Source organism: Chelonia mydas, chromosome 1 (genome assembly GCF_015237465.2).
Source record: "Chelonia mydas isolate rCheMyd1 chromosome 1, rCheMyd1.pri.v2, whole genome shotgun sequence".
Lineage (NCBI taxonomy): Eukaryota > Metazoa > Chordata > Testudines > Cheloniidae > Chelonia > Chelonia mydas.
The window spans coordinates 252457500-252477719 of NC_057849.1; the positions used below are offsets into that span (position 1 = coordinate 252457500).

The 20220-nt window shown below is 40.6% G+C and overlaps 1 protein-coding gene across 3 annotated transcripts in view; it reads right to left on the reverse strand.

The window, feature by feature from the left end:
- LARGE1 (LARGE xylosyl- and glucuronyltransferase 1) overlaps positions 1–20220 on the reverse strand; it is a 375539-nt gene that overhangs the window by 270150 nt on the left and 85169 nt on the right. The window lies entirely within an intron of this gene.

The window sequence follows — 20220 nt, forward strand, 5'->3', positions numbered from 1 at the left end:
AGGGAAAGGAGGAAAGGTTACCAGTTTATACCACTATATGAAGCCGGACTCTTCCAATGCCCTGCAGAGCTACAGAATGAGGCTGAAAACGGGGTTGCTCACATTGCAAAACAGTTCCCATTTCAACATTCTACACAACAAATATAATGAATGTCTGAGAAGTGCCCTAAAAGAGCATAAATCAATAAAATATATCACATCAGCTAAACACACACTGAGCTCATCTTATAAAGAGCAGCATTTGTATGCCACCCTTTGAATAGAAAAAGACTCCATTTTCCTTGATGTCTCTGGGTAGAAAAGAGAGAGACACCTGTACCTCTACTCCTGAAGAGCAGGAAAAACACTGGTCCACTGCTGGCCTAGCTGCTGGTACTGAAGGACTCAGAAAAATAACCAGGAAAGGGAGAGTGGGAATTATGGTTGCCACTAAAGTGACAGGGTTTGCCAATCACAAAGTGATACTGATGTATATGTAAATGGGAGGAAAAGGGAAGGTTTACAATGGCTAAAGACAGAAAACAGAAGGAAACACTAGCAGCTGGTGGCAGGAGCTTCAGACTATATGCAATAAGAGAGATAAAGAAGCAGTTTCCCTCTTTCAGGAATGCCATTTCCACCTGATTCCAGTATTTCAATTATCTTAACATAGTTTAATGTAATTTAACAGGTATTTCCTTCTCTTTTATATTGTGGAAAATGTATGACTTTGATATTTTAAAGGGAGTTACCACTATATGAAAAGAAAAAAAAATCTGGACTTGTTTAAAATAAAAATAAGTAGCACTTTTGCACTTCATAGATTAGGTGGCAACACTATCTCAAACCCTTTATTCATTACAGGCATTTTCAGTAAATGATTGTGTGTACACCTCCAGAGGCACACATGGAGCATTAAAGACATTTTCACACCTCTCTCTTTTCCCTAAAAAGGAAGGAATATTGAGAAATACCAGGATTTGGGTAGGGCAATAGGGGAGAAAACAGGTATCAAATCCATGCAAATCTATTTGTTTCAGGATTTTGCAGGGTTCACATGCAGGCCCAGAAACATCCCCAGAAAAGGTTTGTGATTTCAAATAAAAATTGGTGCAACACGGTGATAGGGATTGTAAGAGCTAAACTCAAGGTACTGTGAAGTCTTTAATAATAGTGCCTTTTGGTGCATGCTGAAATAGAATATTCCTACACAGATTTACATTTTTTAAAATCACCATTGCATGCAATGAAAACACATTTGATCTTTAAGACCATACATGTATTAAATTCACAGTGAAAGTAAATTCAACTTAAAGCCAAAGCAAGAGATAAATTAAAGATAGGAAAGATGGGCTCAGAAAAAGAATTTTCCAATAATTTTCTGCTTTAGGTCCCCACCACTTAGGATCTCAAGCAGGGGACAGCAAAGACTACAAAAATTTACCAACCTCTTCCAAAATGTTACCGAATAGCCTCAGCTTTGCAAACTAACTAAAAGAGCAATTCTGCAGCCCAAAGCAACAAAACATGCAAGTAACAATTACTGCACTGGTGCCAACCCCCAACTCTGCGCTAGCACCCCTCCACCCGCAAGCAGCCAGGCTGGGCCCTTCGCTCTGGCCCGACCCAAGCCCATGCCACCTCAGCCATTATTAGGAGATGGAGGTGCAGTTCAGGCTCCAGGGTGGGGCCTGGGAAGGTTGTGCAGTAATAAAGACCTGGCAGTGACCACGATTGTCACCTCCTCAGAACCAGCACCCCCTGAGCCAGCTCCTCAGCATCCCCCTTTTCCCACAGGCAACCTGGAGAGGCAGCACTGCCCCTACCAGCTTGCAGCAATAGCCGCTCAAGCTCCTACACGTTGTGGCTGCTATTCTCTATGGGCAGTGGGAGGAGACCTGTCAGCTCAGCATAGCACTGCCCCTGAGGCTGCAGCAGCACTACCAGCCGAGGGACAACATTTTACCGAATGTCAGAAGCAGCTTCAGTGACAGCTGGATGCTGGAAACCTTTAAACTGGTGCCCTCGAAGGCCCACAGAGAGTGCAGTTACCCTGAAACTGTGACACTGGTTATATTTCATCTTTTTTAAACACCCCACCAGAAGTACTACCATGATGAGAAGAGTGCTGTTTATGCTCGTCTAAAAAATACAGATAATTTTGCCTGGCTTTTGATGCATTTCACACTAGTTTTATGTGTACACACTACAGTGCACAGCGTATACGTAACTTTGTTGTGTAGAGATGGCAAAAATTCTATACCATTTTCATGGAGCGCATCACTGCTATGCTTCGGTACAATGTAAAAACATACATCGCTCTCAAAGGGCGGGATTTTCCAAAGCACTCTGTGCTGGCCTAGCCCTGCTCTCACTCAGTCAGTGGTAGAACTCTCAAGCGCAGCACAGTTAAGGACAATCAGGAACGCTTTTGAAAATCCCACTCTGTGTGCACTGCCATGAGCATTCTGATGCACGTTGTGAGAGATGATAATACACCGACTCGGAAGAGCACCAACAGAGTTGGCAGCATGCAAATTCATATTTGACCTGCTTGTTTAAGGAATAATTCAGTTTTTCCTGAGTTACTGTCTCTTTTATTAAATACCCATGAAAACGTAGTTTGTGAATTGGCCAATACATAAGTCCCATCTTGGACCGTGCTCTAACGGCTCGGCACCACTTTACTGGTGCAAAGTAGCCTCAGGATTAGGAAGTACAAAGGGCATATATGCACCCCCACGTCAGCTGCACTGGGCATATCCTGGCCCAGACAATTCTCTGCCTTTATATGTGACTGCCATCTTTCAAACAAAACAGTCAGATAATTCTGCACATTCATGTAGAACTTTTATCTAACTAGGGAAGCTGTTTGGGAAGTTCCCAGGCAGACAAGCGAGGTTGCAATGGATCATCCCACGAAACGTAGAAAGATTTCATCTAAGGGTGCTTAAAAAAAAAAAAAAGTGCCACAAGTTATTTTAAAAGTTTCCATCATAACCCCACCTTCCAAAGATTCTGAGTGGCTTCCTCAAGTCTTCAAGGGTAGCTTTTCGAAGTGTAGAATCACCATGCTTGCTGATGTGTTAATGTTCCCAACTCGTAAATGCACCATATGAAAAACCCACACCAGCAGTTTTGCAAATGACCCATGGATAGCAGTGAAGATACTTTGCTTATGGCAGAGCTTCAAATTCAGTAGTTCATTTATTAAAGTGTTCACTTAAGAAGATTTCACCTCATTTACAATCTTCAAATACACAGGAACAAGGCACAGTTATTCTTTGATTATACTGTCATCATGTCAATTCAAAGAGTATAAATGTGTTACTCTTGAAAGAGTGGCGGACAGCACTGGCTAGACAATGGTGGAACATAGCAAATGTTAGTACTGTGTTTGCTTCCCCCACACAGCTAGGCCATTAGGATCTTAATCCTGACCTACAGCATCCACTGCTATTCCAGCCACAGATCTCTCCTAAGTACGATGCCAACTACAGTGTGGTTTTATAATATGAACTAAACATCAGGTTGGTGAGGATGTGGTCCCATTAACTAAATCCCCATCTCCAGTGATCAAGCTAAATATCTCTTATAGATTATAATGCCAGAAAAGACCACTGTGATCATTAGTCTGATCTCCTGTGTAATACAGGCCATAGAACTTCCCTGAATTAATTCCTCTTTGAACCATACCATATCTTTTATAAAAACATCCAATCTAGATTTTTAAATGTCCACCCCAACCCTTGGTAAAAGCCATTGTCATTTAAACAGATTTCAGGACCTTTCATTGTAGCGCTCAGCATTTGAACTTAGTGCGGTAACAATTTATCTCATGATCTCTAAAAAAGAATATTGTGGACTGTGATGGAAGGAAAATAAGGAAGAGAAAGCACTGGCCAGGCTGTGCACAGGCTGCAGGGTAAGACAGTCCAATGAAACAGAACCCAAATAATTCCTCTTAACCTGCTGCTGAATTTACACAGCTGCAGAAAAAAGTCGTTGGGCCACATTCTACACATTCAACCCCACGGATTTCAGTGGGTTTACATGAGTATAACTGAGGGCTGAATGTGTCCCATTATCTCTGTCATAATGCTGGCAGGGTGTTCTGTGAGAGGTCCTCAGGAGTAGAACTCCATCCTATGTGTAGTCTTTCTGGGCATAGATTTATTAGCCTTCTGGGCATATATTTTCTCTCTTCACTAAGGAAGAGGGGATGGGCTATCTTTATGGATGAGCTATATTTTTCTTGTTTTGTGGTTTTAAACTATGGGATAGGTTCCCAGAGCAGAGGACGGGAACCGACCGTGACATTTTAGAAATATGAAAACATAACTACCGCAAATGATGCTTGCTTATTGCATTAAGGGAATGTATGTGCTGCACACAGTCAGTTTTCAAATGTTGATAAATCCGATTTCAAAACATAGATGCAGTCTTATTAAATCAGTGTTGCAATAGTGAATTGGACAGAAATATGCCCACTTAAACCAGCTGAGATCTGGCCCAACATTTTTCAAACTTAGCGAAGACTGAACTCCTCATTGAGGACTACATGCAAATGAAGATGGAAAATGGACCCTCTATAGTCTCAAAACTTTTTTCTAGAGTTAGAACTAATTTCAAAAGAGAAAATATTTATAGTTTTTCAAGATTATGTAACTCAAAAACCCAGCTGAATAGATTTTTTTTTTTAAGAAAATCTGGAACAAAAAGTCACCTTTGGCCTAAGGCAAAGCAAAAGTAATTTCATAAAAAAGAATTCTTGTTTCTGAACATCATAAATGGAGAAGAAGGATTTGAATGGAATGTCTTTCTCCTCCCTTGATTACTGCCAACATCACCACAATACTGCACCACCTTGAAAATACCTGGGTGACAAATCACAGTGGAAATAGAAGCCACTGGCTCCTGAAATAGACAACTTCATCTGCATCTCTCTCTCCCCTCACACAAACTTAATCAAGGTCCTACATGCCATCAGTCAACTGTGTACTGAGTAACTTGGTCCCCGTGCTCACCCTTCCCCTATGTACACACACATAGTTTCATACAGTTTAAGGCCACAACGAGATCATGAGAGCATCTAGTCCAACCTCCTGTATATCACAGGCCATTAAATTTCATCCAGATACCCCTATACAGGTCCAATAATTTGAGAGAGACTAAAGCATTTCAGTATCCAGGAGACCAAACTATTAAGCACCAATGGCACAGAACAAGTGAGATTAAGGTGCAACCAATATCTGAGGCCCCTGCGATGGCAGGAAATTGATCAGGTAAGATATGCCCGAATAATCCTAGCAGTGACCAATCCCCCACGCTACAAAGGAAGTTTAAAAAAAAAGAAAAAGACACAAGGTCCCTGCCAATCTTACCTGTGGGGAAATTCCTTCTGATTCCAAATCTCGCATCAGTTTTACCCTGAGCATGTCAACAAGATATACCAGCCAATCATCTAAGACGATTCTCTGTAACACCTCAAAGCACTGGTCCACCCCACCTGGTGTTCTGTCTCCAGCTTTGGTCAATCCCTGATGCCTCAGAGGAAGCTGAACAAAACATCCAGACAACATCTGGACAATTGTGCATTGGGGGAAAAAATCCTTCCTGACCCCTGCAGGCAACAGGCTGAAGACGTGAAGTATGAAATCGGATTATAGTTAGTGTCATAATGCAGAACAGCAAGTGTTATGAGCATTTTGAGGACAATGTAAGCAATCCTGTTCTCCCTGTGAGCCATAAAAGAAGAGGATGAACAGCGGGATTCAGACTCTCAGACTCCAAGACCAGAGGGGCCCGTTACAACCCTCCAGCCTGAATCCCTGCAAACACATGCTACAGAACTTTGCCCAGAAGATGGATTGAAGGATTTTGAATTAGAAAGACCTCGTTTTAAAGACTCCAAGCAATGTTGAATCTCTCCACCTCCTTTGTCAATGCTTAATTATTTTCATTGCTAGAAAACTGTCTCTTATTTAAGGTTGACTTTGTAGAACTTCAACCCACTGGATCGTGTTACGCCTTTGTTAGCAGAATTGAAAAGCCTGCCCTTAGCAAATCTCTTTGTCTCTAGGCACTTACACATGGAAAGTGATCAAGTCAACTCTCAACCTTCTCTTCAGTAAGAATAGGGTGAATTCCTTAAGCTACACATCAAAATGCTTGTTTTCTAGCTGCTAGATCATTCTTGGGTCCCTCCTTTGAACTCTCTTCAGTATTTCCACAACCTTCTTTAAGTGTGCACACTAGAACTGGACACCGTATTCTAGTAGCTGTCTTACCAACATACAGAGGCAAGATCACTTCCCTACTTCTACTTGATATTCCCTTTTTTATATGCACAAAGACCATATTAGCCCTTTTTGCCACAGCACTGCACTGAAAGCTCATGCTGACATGACTATCTGGAATGGCCCCCTAGTCCTTCTCTGAGTCACTGATTTCCAAAGACAATCTCCCATCCTGCAGCTGTAATCTGAATTATTTTGTTCTCAGACATATTACTTTGCATTTGGCTGGATTAAAATGCATGTTCTTGGATTGTGACCATTAACTCGAGCAATTCAGAACACTCTACCACAATAACCTGTCATTCTCATTATTTACTACCCTAGCAATCTGTGTGTCATCTGCAAACTTTACTAATAAAGATGCACACGCTTCTATTATTGTGTCACTGTGTCAGAGAGCTTGCTTCATTTTCAGCCAAGGATTATCAGATCAGCAAAGTGCTAGGCAGCTCTCAACTAGTACGAGCAGCTTATAATAAAGTGTAGCATATAACATACCACTAATCACTTTAGTATTCAGTTTCTATTAGCAATTTTAATTATGGCATGACAGCTCGACTATGTAGGGCATTCAGCAAGAGTGCAGTTGAGCAGTGTTAAGAATTATGACAACAAAATCAACACAATTAACTAGATTTAACAGTGTACTATACCTATTGCCTTATACATTTCCCCGCATTTGTCACTGTTAATGTTAACCCAATAATCTTCTATTTGTTTTCAGATTCACTGAAATGAAAATATACAGTTAAAGCTATCTATATGCCAACCCTGTGTTTTGGTTTTACCATATAGCTTGAATGAATGAAGTGCAGTTCTCCCCACTTTTCCACACTTGCAATAACAGGTTCAAGGAACAATTTCTACTTTAAAGCTTTTCCCTGGGCTCTCAAGACTGAAGTGTCTTTGGAGCATCCATCCTTTAAGTGAGACTTTCACACTATACCAGACTTAAAATAAAAATAACCTATAGAAAACTCTGTTCAGTTAGCCTGTATTTTTCCTTTTTCATTTTCAAAAAAATTGTAATAATTTATGTTAAAACAGGAGTTCTCTCCCTGGCACCCACCTTTTTATCTCGCAGTAAAGCTGTAGTCCCCTAGCTATAAAAGCTTGCTGCCATGTGACAAGCTGTTTGCCATGCCAAAAGAGAGACTGTTGCCATAAAAAGATTCTGATGGCATAAATCCAACATGGTGGCCAGAAAATGGAATAAAAGATTATGAACTCTGAAAGGGCAAGTCCTTATTCAAATAAATGCCCTCCTTGCCCATATGTGCTACCTCTAGATTTCTTAGAGGAGAAATGGTATTTTGAGAAAGGACAGTGCCATCTTTTCCCCACCCCCTACTCTGATTCCTCTACGTGGAGGAAGCATGCTCCAAAACCAAAGCCTACCAAACAGTTCAGACTCCCTTGACACTGAGAATCTCTCTCTTAGAACCAGCCGTGTTAGTCTGTATTCGTAAAAAGAAAAGGAGTACTTGTGGCACCTTAGAGACTAACCAGTTTATTTGAGCATGAGCTTTCGTGAGCTACAGCTCACTTCATCGATGAAGTGAGCTGTAGCTCACGAAAGCTCATGCTCAAATAAACTGGTTAGTCTCTAAGGTGCCACAAGTACTCCTTTTCTCTTAAAACCATACTTCAAGGCATCCTGAGGTCAGGATTTCAAAGAAAGGCCTGGAGTCCATTCAGACACAGAATCTGCTCTAGAAGGTCTATTAACCCACTCCATAGGAATGGACTATAGCAGAATCTCCAGATCCTTGCAGGATCAGATGATAAAATTAAGGCGTATGGAGCACTCCTCAGGTAAATACCCTTCACCAAAGCATCTAAATCATCCATGATTAGAGGCTGAGACTAAGAAATGTCATCATACAAAACAGTCAGTTGTTGGACCTTCTGTCCACAAGGGAAGTAACTGGAACCAAAGTCCCTCCTGCCCCACCCCCAGGCAATCAATCAAGCAATAAAACAAAAAAACAAAACAAAAAAACATTTCCCTCCTGGGACAAGAACTGTCTATTTTAAAACTTTCTATATTGAGTTTCAACTAGTTACAAGAAAGTAGCCCTAACTATGGGAGAAAAACAGCCAACATGTTGACAAGCTGAAGCTCCAAATGGAGTTCTAGTTTACCTGTCTGCTAGTGGGCTGGACCTGACAGCATGTTGGAACCACACTACCTTATAACACCTCACAGGAAACGTTCCAGTGCTCAAGCAGAAGTCCACTTGGCCCCCAATGGTCAGAGGTTGCAGAAGATTCCAGGACGGGGTGCAGTGAACGGCCTATCTCATGTAAGGTTGCCAGTTTAGACTGGACATATTCCTGGAGGTGTCATTACATGACAATCTTTAATGAAAGATTAATTTTTAATTCCTGGAGACTCCAAGGCAATCATGGAGGGCTGGCAACCCTAATCTCAAGAGTGGGGATCTGTCCTGACAATACACCAAGGAGAAACAACTCTTCTGCCAGGTACCACTCCTGCTAGAAGTACAGTATATGAGTAACCACTGGCCTAGTTAATGGAGAAAAGAAAAGGCTGATGTTCAAAGCAGAAAAACCACAGAGGTTTTGTAGTGCTGCCCCTTGACTGCACATTGGTTTCAATAAAAACACTGCTCTCAGCCCCCTCTGGAGAACCTCTCCCCTAGTTACTTAACCATGGAATCAGTGTAATCCAAAGCCTCTTTCCCCTGAGACATACCTGGACCAATACAGAAGGAAGACTAAAAGTTAATGTGAAGGGAGGAGATTAATTAAGACAGAGCAAGAGGGCAGGTGAACATGTTCAAAGTTTCTACTGACTGGTCAACATAAACGTGAGGGGGTCAGGGGAGAGTCAGTTCATCGAGAAGTTAGGAGTGCAGCAAAAGCCCAACACAAGCATGACAGAAAGATAAAACTGGGCTGTTACTCATATTTTATATCCACTCAAAGAAAGTTATCCAGTTCTAAAGTAGCTATTGACTAGTTTTCTCCACGAACAAGTCAAATCCCCTTCTCCAAATGCTTTTTAACCGCACCCATTTACCCATACGCACATAAAGCAGTAGCTATTTCATCTGCTCACCAGCCTGTCTGAATACTCCCCACAGTCCAAGGGAGGTGAAACAGGATTGACCCAGTTTGAGGAGGATAGCAAAACACTACCCCATGCACATAGTATAACTCCATATTAAAAACACCCTCGTGTACGAAATTCCAACTTCACTGAGTTATAAACTTAATGAAGATCACAGAAAACTAACAGTAATAGCTGCGGGGTGTAACTTTCCCTACAGACACAACCCTCTCCAGAATCATAACTTACATTTAGATCAAACAGAACACTATCCTGCAGCAAAAGTTTCACACTTAAAAAACGTAACTTTGACAAACAAAACAAAACACACCACACCACATTTCTTGACCAAGAAAGGAAAACGCCATCCTTAAAATGTGCAATTGCTTCATAGCTTTCATTACCAGTGCATTTTCCTTCATCAGGAACCAATGACTGAGGAGTTGTGTGTTTCTGCATTCATTGCCCCTCCTTCTTTCATGCTGCGCACACACCCCACACAGAAAGCAAGGTTCCATCTTTAGTCAGAAACTTCAGATTCAACACACAACATTAAAACACATACAGAGTATCTTTAGTTAAACCCTCAGCTGGAGTAAATCAGCATAGCTCCATTGAAGTCAATGAATCTATGTCGATTCACACCAGTTCAGGATCTGGCACCTTGTGATTAAAGGGTGAGATGTCACATCCATGATTTAGAAGACATAACCTCCCCTTAATTCTTACATATTGCTTAGGTATTACTAAAGCCAGTTAAACAAATTTGTCTTTTTTTTTTTTTGTTCAAACTCAAGTTATCCATCTCACGGAGAATTCCAAAGATAGGAAATTCCCTTCACTCCTATCTGTATAATCATAGTACTGGCAAGAGATTTAGAAGAACATTTCACTAAAACTGGACATGACCAAAAGCATATAGAGGACAGACACTTTGTTAAGTCTACACTTTTACATAAAGGAAAAGAATTTTTGGCAAATTAAGACAATTTATAAGGGTTTCAGAAGTGTCTTGGTGTATTATTACAGAACATCAGATGTTACCATGAGCGGCAAGCTACATTTTCAGTTCGCACCTGTCAGACTGTAATGAGGATTAATGTTGTTTTGGAGCAAACTTCCAAGAAGTTTATATTGGAAATAAAGTATTAGCACCAAGGCTCGTCAAAGAAGTGGATAGATAATTCATGTTGAATCTGGAGCCTTGTTGTCTGAGATTTCCTGCTACAATTCTTCTGTCCACTGTATGCTAAGATATGATATCAATTTGTTCTTAACCATTATGCCTTTCAGGCAAGCTGCCGAGTCTATCCATTTTCCAAGGTTTTATTTGATTGAGTGAGTAGTGAATAGGTTGAAGGGAAAGATTTTTTTGTTTAAGAGCTATGAAAAGCTCTTGCAGAGCAGTTTGAGGATCAGGATTTATTTACTTTTTTAATAGGAGAGATCAATTTGGATGTAAAATGTTGCTTTGTATGCTTTATTCCTTATAGAAATATCTTGGAACACTAGATAGGTACTTAATAAACTGGAATAAAACAATAAAAGTTTATCTTAGTTTCTTACTGCTGCACTACACAGATTATACTCATCTGTGTACTAGTCTAATATGGCATGGGTGAGTTTAATGGATCTTCAAAACGTGTATGCAAGAGATTATCGAAGGCCAAGCAGAAGCTAAAATGAAAAAATGGTCTCAAGGGGACATACTGACAAGAGAAGATCAAAGAATCTGAAATTTTCATTTGTCTAGTTAGCATTTAAACATGGTTCTTTCAAACAAATCTATAGTTTGGATAGCTCTTCTTACCCTTCCCTTAGAATACACCTCTGTCACGAAGGCAGTATGATCTAAAGTCAGAATATGGGACTGGGAGTCAGGATTTCTGGGTTCTCTTCCCACTGAAGCCAATAGTTCATCAGTTTTAATTAATCCCATTGAATGTCACCTTGTTCTTATGTTATGAAAAAGGGAGAAGAGAAGCTCCCAATCTGTCTTCTCTGTGCCATTTATAATTACATATACTTATATGTCCCATCTTGTCTCCTTTCTAAGGTGAACAGTCCCAATCTTTTCAATCTCTCTACATATGAGAGAGTTTTAACATATTCCTTATCATTATCATCACCCTTTTCTTAAACCCCTATAATTCTGTAAGTACAGAGGTTATAAATACAAGATTACAAATTTACTTCAATGTTCAGTAAGTCTCTTGAAAAGAAAATGTGTGTGTGTGTGTGTATGTGTGTATATATATATATATATATATAATTGCATGATTAGAATGTGCATAATTAAAATTGCAGTTTGGGGTCCTATTATATCCCAAATCGTGGGGGGGGGGAGTTTGGAGGGTGGTGTTGGGTGGGGGGAAGAGGGGACAGGCAGCTGGTCATTTTTTCAAAGGAAGTTAAGAGACAGCAGATAACACAGACGTGTACTTATCACCACTCTTAGTACTTTTCAGGTAATTTGGCTCTCCCTGTACTATATGGGCCCTCATTAATCTCTTTACAGCACTTTTGATGAAGGAAGTTTTCCTATATTGCAAGCACCTAAATCCTACAAGAATAGGCATTTGGAGAAGTGTGGAGAGTACTCTCTCTCTCTCTGTGGCTCTGATTCAGGAAAGCACTTAAAGACTTTCTTAACTTTAAGCATATGCTTAAATCCCATTGCCCTCAATAAAAAGAAAAGGAGTACTTGTGGCACATTAGAGACTAACCAATTTATTTGAGCATAAGCTTTCGTGAGCTACAGCTCACTTCATCGGATGCATCTAAGGTCAGAATATGGGACTGGGAGTCAGGATTTCTGGGTTCTCTTCCCACTGAAGCCAATAGTTCATCAGTTTTAATTAATCCCATTAAATGTCACCTTGTTCTTATGTTATGAAAAAGGGAGAAGAGAAGCTCCCAGTCTGTCTTCTCTGTGCCATTTATAATTACATATACTTATATGTCCCATCTTGTCTCCTTTCTAAGGTGAACAGTCCCATGAAGTGAGCTCTAGCTCACAAAAGCTTATGCTCAAATAAATTGGTTAGTCTCTAAGGTGCTACAAGTACTCCTTTTCTTTTTGCGAATACAGACTAACACGGCTGTTACTCTGAAACATTGCCCTCAATGAGGGTTAAGCAGATGGTTAAGTGCTTTCCTGAATGAGGGTGTGAGAGCAGCACTGGCAAACCCAAGTGTTTAAAAATCAGTCAAGCCCCCCAAAATCATGAGATTTTAAAAATGATAAATGTTGGGTTCTTTCCATTTGCCTTCAAGTTTCTGAGCTTTAATGGAGTCCCATTATCAAGCTTTTCTCTGCAACCTTGAGAGCTAAAAATCTACTCTCTTTTCTTTTAGATGCACGCTAAGAGTCTCATGTATCATCTGACGCCAGGAGCTTGGGCTCAAAGAAAAACACCAGCTACTGCAAGTCTTGCAATAAAATTGTGAGAATCAGCAAAAGTGGGGGGGGGGGGAGAGAAGGTTTGCATGTGTGCTTATGGGTCCATGCCACCAACATGCAGTCCTTAACCATGTGTTGGAGTTGTTACTACTCAATTCCTTACTGTATCTCCAGAATTCACTCGGTTTCTCATCAAGATACTGTCAATTAGGCCTGTTCAAGTTTTGTTTGTTACTTATTCCAACATGCTTTGGGAGTAACAAACCATTTATGAACCTTGAGACAAATCCCATTTTGCCCAATAGCTGGAACATCCTATGGCCAATCAAGCAAATGAAAGGCTCCCTCGAGGTTTGTGATGAGCAAACCTTCTCCAATATTCACATGGGAATAAGATTATACATGGAAAGACTTTGTTTAAATTAATAATATTGGAACTCAGAGTAAAATCAAGTAGTCTTTAAATATTTCTGAGTCAGCTCGTGCCTTGACGTAAAAATCCATACAAAGAATGAATACAGACTGCCAACCTCAGAAGGTTTATCCTTCTATTTTGTAGTCTCCAAAGCTAAAATCAGAGGGATGATCTGGTCCTGTATTTTTAATTCTTTTAATACACATAATTATAGCTCTGGCAAATGACTTCAAGTCAGTGTTCAACAGTAAAATTGGCTTGTATGAGCAAAATTACCTTGGCTGTTTACCAGCCTTGCAAAAACTGCAAAATAGAGGCAAAATAGAAATTTGGGAGAATGTCTATTCGCTACTTGTTACAGAAGAATACTTTAGCAATAATACCAGTATTTTGTATTTATGTAGCACCTTTGATTTGAGGATCTCAAAACTTCTTACAAACACTAAACTTTAGAAATGTTAAGTAGTATTAACCCTAGTTTACAGAGCCAAAGCCTGAAGAAAAGTGACCACAGTCATACAGCAAGTGAAAGGCAAAGCCAGGAATAGCATCCAAAATGCTTGACTTCAGTTAAAATGCCCTGTTTATTATTAGATCATACCTCATTCCTTGTTAATACTTCACAGTGTTTTGTTCACTAACCTATTCAGTGCACCACTAACAAAAAATTAATCAATCAGATCTAGGCACTTTTTGATAACTTTAAAAGTGATCTGTTGCATTTCTCCTTTGTTCATATCTTGTTTAGTTGTTAACCCCATGTGTGGGCTTAGGGATTTTGGATCACAACATCTAAAGAACTATTACAGTGTCTGAGTCACATGACACACTAGATGGATAGCATTTCAAACGTTTATAAAAAGTTCAGTCAATATGCCAAGCGGTAGGACACTTTCATTTTGAAACTTTAAACCAGGCACGATATGTACCTGAAATTCAGCCCACATGCCTTTTGGTGAATCCCAGCTGAGCTTTCTCTCTTTCTTCTTCACTGATGCCAGGCAAGGATTCGAGTGTTCAGATGGAAGCCACACATGGTTTTGTGCATTTTCAGCCTCAAACCAGGCAAAACTCAACATCACATACGGCAGCATAATGAACCAAAACAAGAGAGTCCAATAATGCTGGGTGGACTGAAATCACAAAGTTTTACATAAGGACTAAATCACTGGCTATGGCCTTATCAGCTGTGAGAACATGAAAAACTTTTCTCATCTCAAAAGCTAGGCTATAGAAGGCTTCCATTTTTATCATCACATTCATAACCTATCTTGTGTTAAGGCTCAGCAGTTCAGCTACTTTGGTATTTAATAAATGTAGCTTATTTGGGACATTTTCCAACTCCCACATCAGGGGTTCTCAACCTATTTACTATTATGGGCCGCATGTGGGCTGAATCCACACTACATACACCTGTATGGCCCTGAGGTTGTCACATGGGCCGCAGCTGTGCGCTGATTGGGCTGCAAGCAGCCCACAGGCTGAGTACCACTGACCTACACTATACCAGGCAAGCATGGTGAAGTAAACCAGTAGTTCTCAACCAGGGGTCCGGGGCCCCCTGGGGGGGCCCATGAACAGGTTTCAGGGAGTCCACCAAGCAGGACCAGCATTAGACTCACTGGGGCCTAGGGCAGAAAGCCAAAGCCTCATTGCATGGGGCTGAAGCCAAAGCTGGGCTGAAGCCAAAGCTTGAGCAACTTAGCTTCGTGGGGGCCCCCTGTGGCATGGGGCCCCAGGGAATTGCCCTGTGTGCCACCCCCTAACCCCGGCCCTGGCTTTTATATGCAGAACACCAGTGGTTGTGGCACAAGTAGCACAAGCTGTGGAATTTTTAATAGCATGTTGGGGGGGCGGGGGGGGCGGGCTCAGAAAGAAAAAGTTTAAAGAACCCCTAAAGCGAGTTACTTGGTCAACAGTTTGACTCATTTACTTTGTTTTTCCAAATCTATAATGCTATACAGTTATTCCCTCAGATCTTTAAATGCTTCTGAGAAAAGAGATGAGGTTTTAACTAAAGGAGAGCTCCATTTGAAAGTCAACTACTTTTACTTTTATAAAATGCTTTTATTTATCAGTGAATATTAAAGGATTGCAGTGCCACAACTGGACAGTAGATGTCATATGGTTTAGCAAGATGACTGAACTAAGAGCAGAACTATTATCAGATTGGGGAGAGGAGGAGAACAGAGACAGAAGGAAAGTAAGAGGCAACCAATCTCTCTAACAACAGTTTGCAATAAAAAAGTAATGACGCACATTTGTTGGTTGCAGAAAAACATAGTAACCACACGCTGGAAGAAACTATATAATCCCTGAAGGAAATAGCTGGCTTGCCCGATTATTGGATTAACTGTGTAAAGAAAAACTAACACCCAGACAAGAATACATCTTTTTGATGGTTTTGATCCCTTTAGAATATTATTAATAACTAGTAGCGGAAAGCCTGGGCTGTCGCACAGGTATAATTTGTAAAGTTGTGTGTGTAAAAAAGCCAAATATGGCTGAGAACTCAAAAATGGGATGGAAACAGATCATGAATCCCAGCGATGACTGAACCTGGTGATATTCTGAACAAAAAGAGCTCTCGGCCATTCTTGTAGCTGTTTCCATTGCTTGACACTGACTGAACAGACCTTCTAGGCTTCAGACTGACACACAGAGTGACAATCCTGGAATCACATTATACAGATTATTTCTATTACAATAGCACCTAAAGGTTTCAACCAAGATTAGGGCCTACTTGTGCTATGTGCTATACAAACACATAGTAAGAGACAGTCCCTGCCCCAAAGAGATTGCACTCTAAATAGACCAGGCAGAAAGTGAGTACTCTTATCTTCATTATACAGATGGGACACTGCAGCACAGAGTAGTTAAGTTACTTGCCCAAGGTCATACAGGACATCTGTGGAAGTGCTGAGAAATGAAACCAAGTCTCCTGTGTCCCACTTCAGTGCCTTTACTGCATAATCGTCCTTCCTCTCTAGAGCATCCCTAATATCACACTGCTAATGCCATGTTCCTGCCCAGCCCCATTCGCCTCCTAGTCACTCAGACGGAGGAAGTCACTGCAGACGGAGATTCTCTCATTATATTGCCTCCAACAGTACCTCCCTAGTACTTAAAAATGCAAATTACAGTAACATTCTCTGTCCTTCCTTCCAAGCCTGTAGGGGAAATAACTTGATTGGCTTATCAAGGGTTTAGGGGATGATATTGTTTTGGGGTGGTATTGGTCAGTGTGTGAGTGAAAGAGAGAGCACATGTATGCACAAGCGATCATGTGTTGTGTTTTCGTATTCAGGAGCACTTTATTGAAGTAGAGCTTACTCAAAGAAGTTAGTTTTTCATTTATTTCTGAGAGTAGGGAGGTCTGTGGTCTTTTGTGGAAGTCATTTCTTTAGTTTGAAGCCCAGTTCTTGTGAAAGCACCGTTGCTTGCACCCACGAGCTTCATCTGATTGGTCAAAAGTTTCATTGTTCCACGGGAGCTCAAGGTTGTGGAAGGAGTGGTGATGTCTCAGGCAGGTGGGGCCCATCCCTCCGCAGTGACTCTGTTAGCGGGGACACTCCACTTTTGCAGAAGTGGAGTCTGGATTTACCCTGAGTGCAGTTATTCACACACAGCAGAGGATTAGAATTTCAACCTTAACTAAAGATACATGTACAGTGCAGCTGGAGATGTAATTTCTAGCTAGGGTAGACATTCAAATGCTAGCTTTGATTGCTATTTTTAGTGCGCTAGATCAGCATGGCTGCAGCAGCTCAGGTGAGTCAACCGAGTACAATCCCATCTCAGATCTTAGGTATGCCCTCAGGAGACTAGCCCAAGCGTCTGCCCATGCAGCTGTGGCCACACTGCTATTTTTGACGTGCTCGCGCAAGCAGCGCTAACATGCATTTGCCTACCTGAGGTGGTAATTACACTTCCAGCTTCAAAGACAACGTACCCTAAAAGGCTACAATAAAAGTTACCACTACCATTTCCTTTTGTTTTTAAGTACGCTGACTGAAAAGGAATAAGGACTCTGGGGAAACTGATGGGTGTGACACTACAAGCTGCCATGAGGCTCAAAAAATATCATATTTGTTATGCTCTCAGGTTGTTAAAAATCACAGTTCACCTGTTTTCACAGACACTTTGAAACTGTAAATCTGAGTAAAGTTCTATATGCACTAACTCAGATCCTATTTTCCCCACATTTGTTATCATCTCATAAATGGAAGGGATTGTCCTGGTTATTAATTTAGACCCCTATATCTTCTCAAAGCTACTAAAATTATACTGCTAGGCAGTGGTGGACTAGGGGGCCCCAGAAAATGGGGCATGACCCCATTTCCCCGGCAGGATTGCCGGGGGGGGGGGCGAATTGCAAGCAGAAGGGGTAGGGAGGAGCCCCTACTTGCTCTGGCCCAGAGCCCCACAAAACCGTAATCCACCTTTGCTGCTAGAACAGCAGAGAAACAATCTGATCCAATTTGCATATGTGTGTGCAACCAGTTAACTAATGCTGGCTGCTGCTGGAGATCAGGCATGATCAGAATGATCCCTTCTGGCGCTGGAATCTATGATACTATGAAAGACATCACATAACTTTTTTTAATGAATAAAAGAGGATAATTAAGAAAAACAGCAGTGGATCAGAAGAAGAAATATATGATGGAAACCAATGTTAAACTCCAATTACATCAAGCATAGTCTCTATAAAACTATTTAAGCAAGTTAAAGACTGTCTTCTCCTTACCTTTCATCATATGCCTAGAAAAGGAAAAAACGGTCTCCTCCTATTATCAAAAACAGTCCAGTCCCTGCACAGCCAAATACTAATGGCTTTAAGATCATGTTAGAAGGTAGCAGTAAGTTAGCCCAAAATGTGACTGTCACTGCAACGGTTTAATATCTGGTGACAAAGGCTATCTTAAAAGTCCATTTCAATACCAAGGAATTTATTTAGAGTTTTATATAGCCACTGTTATGAAGAACCCCGGGAAAAAAACAATTTTTAGTATACACAAATGAGTGATTAGGGCCGCAGACTATAATGGAGTTATGGATGCTCAGTACCTTTGAAAAAAAACAAGCCCTAGGTGTCAAGTTGACCCTCAAAAACCGAAACATCTAAAATTAGCGATACTTTTGAAAATGTAGGTCTAAGCAATTGTGACCTAAATTGTAATGCAAAAACAGGTCCCAGAGGTGACATTTCAGCTATTACACAGATCCACTGTGCAACTGCAATCCTTTCTCATAATTAAAAAAACATGGAGCTGATAGGGACATTACAAATGTTTTGAAATTGCAACAGAAAATTAAAACAAATCTTCATCATCCTCCTGCCCCACCCACCCCACTTTTCAACCAGCTCTATAGTTGGTTAGAAAATTGCAAACATTCTCCCCCCCATAAACGGGTGAGGTGAATTTCACAAAAATTTCTGCAAAATTGGAGGGGGGGGGGGCTGTTTTTCCAACCAGTTCTAGCTAAACACTTTAAGCCTGAAAAAACTAGAATCCAATAAAATAGACAAGATTCAGCAAATGGAAAATTAATCTAAGCTACTACCATGCATGTATAATAACTAACAACAGAAACCCTCCATAAAAAGGAACATAATTTAAAGCTATTTTTCCTCAATTTTTTAATTTAAGCAGCAATTAAATTTATTTTGCTTTCATCACCACAAATTTTATTTGGAGGAAAAAAAGGCCAAATGGCTAATTCAAACTAAAGTAAAAGAAAAATATCTAAACCATTGCAGAACAAACGACTGAAGCAGCTCTCTCAGGGAAATGGCTGTTACTCTAAACCACGGATTGCTGCTGTCACTTCAAGAGCTGCTATGCTTCTCTGAAAAAAAAAAAAAAATTGTTTCTCAACAGAACATTTTTCAACTCTGCTCACTGTATAATTTATGCACCTTTCTTTGTCTATGTCCTTGTTACTTAGAATATTTAATTACTAAATAAAATAAAATAAAATAAAATAAAAGCCAGAATTTCTCTCTTAGGCTTTCATTTAGCTCCTGCTGCTTGTTCCCTACATGAGGGAGCAAAGATCCTATTTTTCATGCAAAGGCCCCTAGTAGTAAAGAACAACGGAAGAGAAATATAGAAAATACGATACAGAAGAAGAATTTTTTTCTAAGTGTAATATTTGTCAAGAGGCATTAAACTATCAGCTATTACAGCCAACTAAACTGGTGTTTACTAACTCCAAGGGAAGATGGGGGAGGAGGGCGAGAGAACACTGTGCTAAATCTAGAGGGCAAAGTAGAGCAATATGCAGTGTACACGCATCATTTCCATCACGTACCCCAACCCTTCCAACAAACAGGTATTTCAAGGGGATTTGGGCACCTAACTGCCATCAGTCTCCTTTGAAAGCCCCAACCAGAGTTCCCAGCAGGCTACTTCACTCTGTTCACTTTTCAAACACTGCTCTGCTATGTAACAATGAAGTGAAACGGGTACCAAGAAGCAAAATAAATGCCCCTTGACCCAAGACTCTCCCCTTCTGTCTGTGCCCTGTGAAGTGAGCTAAAACTACAATAACAGAATTAAAAGGAGTCACCTGTTCTTCTGTTATTGCTAAAAATACTATCGTAATGAACTGAGTAGTGTGTATGCTTACCTCTCAGCTACTGGATGGGATCAGGCTCATACTGCTAATAGCAAAAAGAGAATGCATTTTTACTTCTAGTGGAAGGGGCCTGAGATTTTGGAGCAGGCAGATTCAACTTCCTGCTGTCACTGTGAAATTCCATGTAGTCATGGTGTACAGCATAATGACAACCATGAATCAGCCAGAGATTTGTTACAGTCCTAACCCTGATTAACAAGAACATGAGAAACATTTGTGTTTGTATTAGAGTTGATATCCTCCACAGGCTGCTGAAACTGAAGGGACACCTGATCACAAACATTTCAGTAAGTCTGATATTATTATTAACGTATTCTATTAATTATTATTATTAAGCACTTACACTGCCATAGCGCCTAAAGCCCAACTAATCTGGGCCCCCACTGTGGATGGCATTGTACAATCA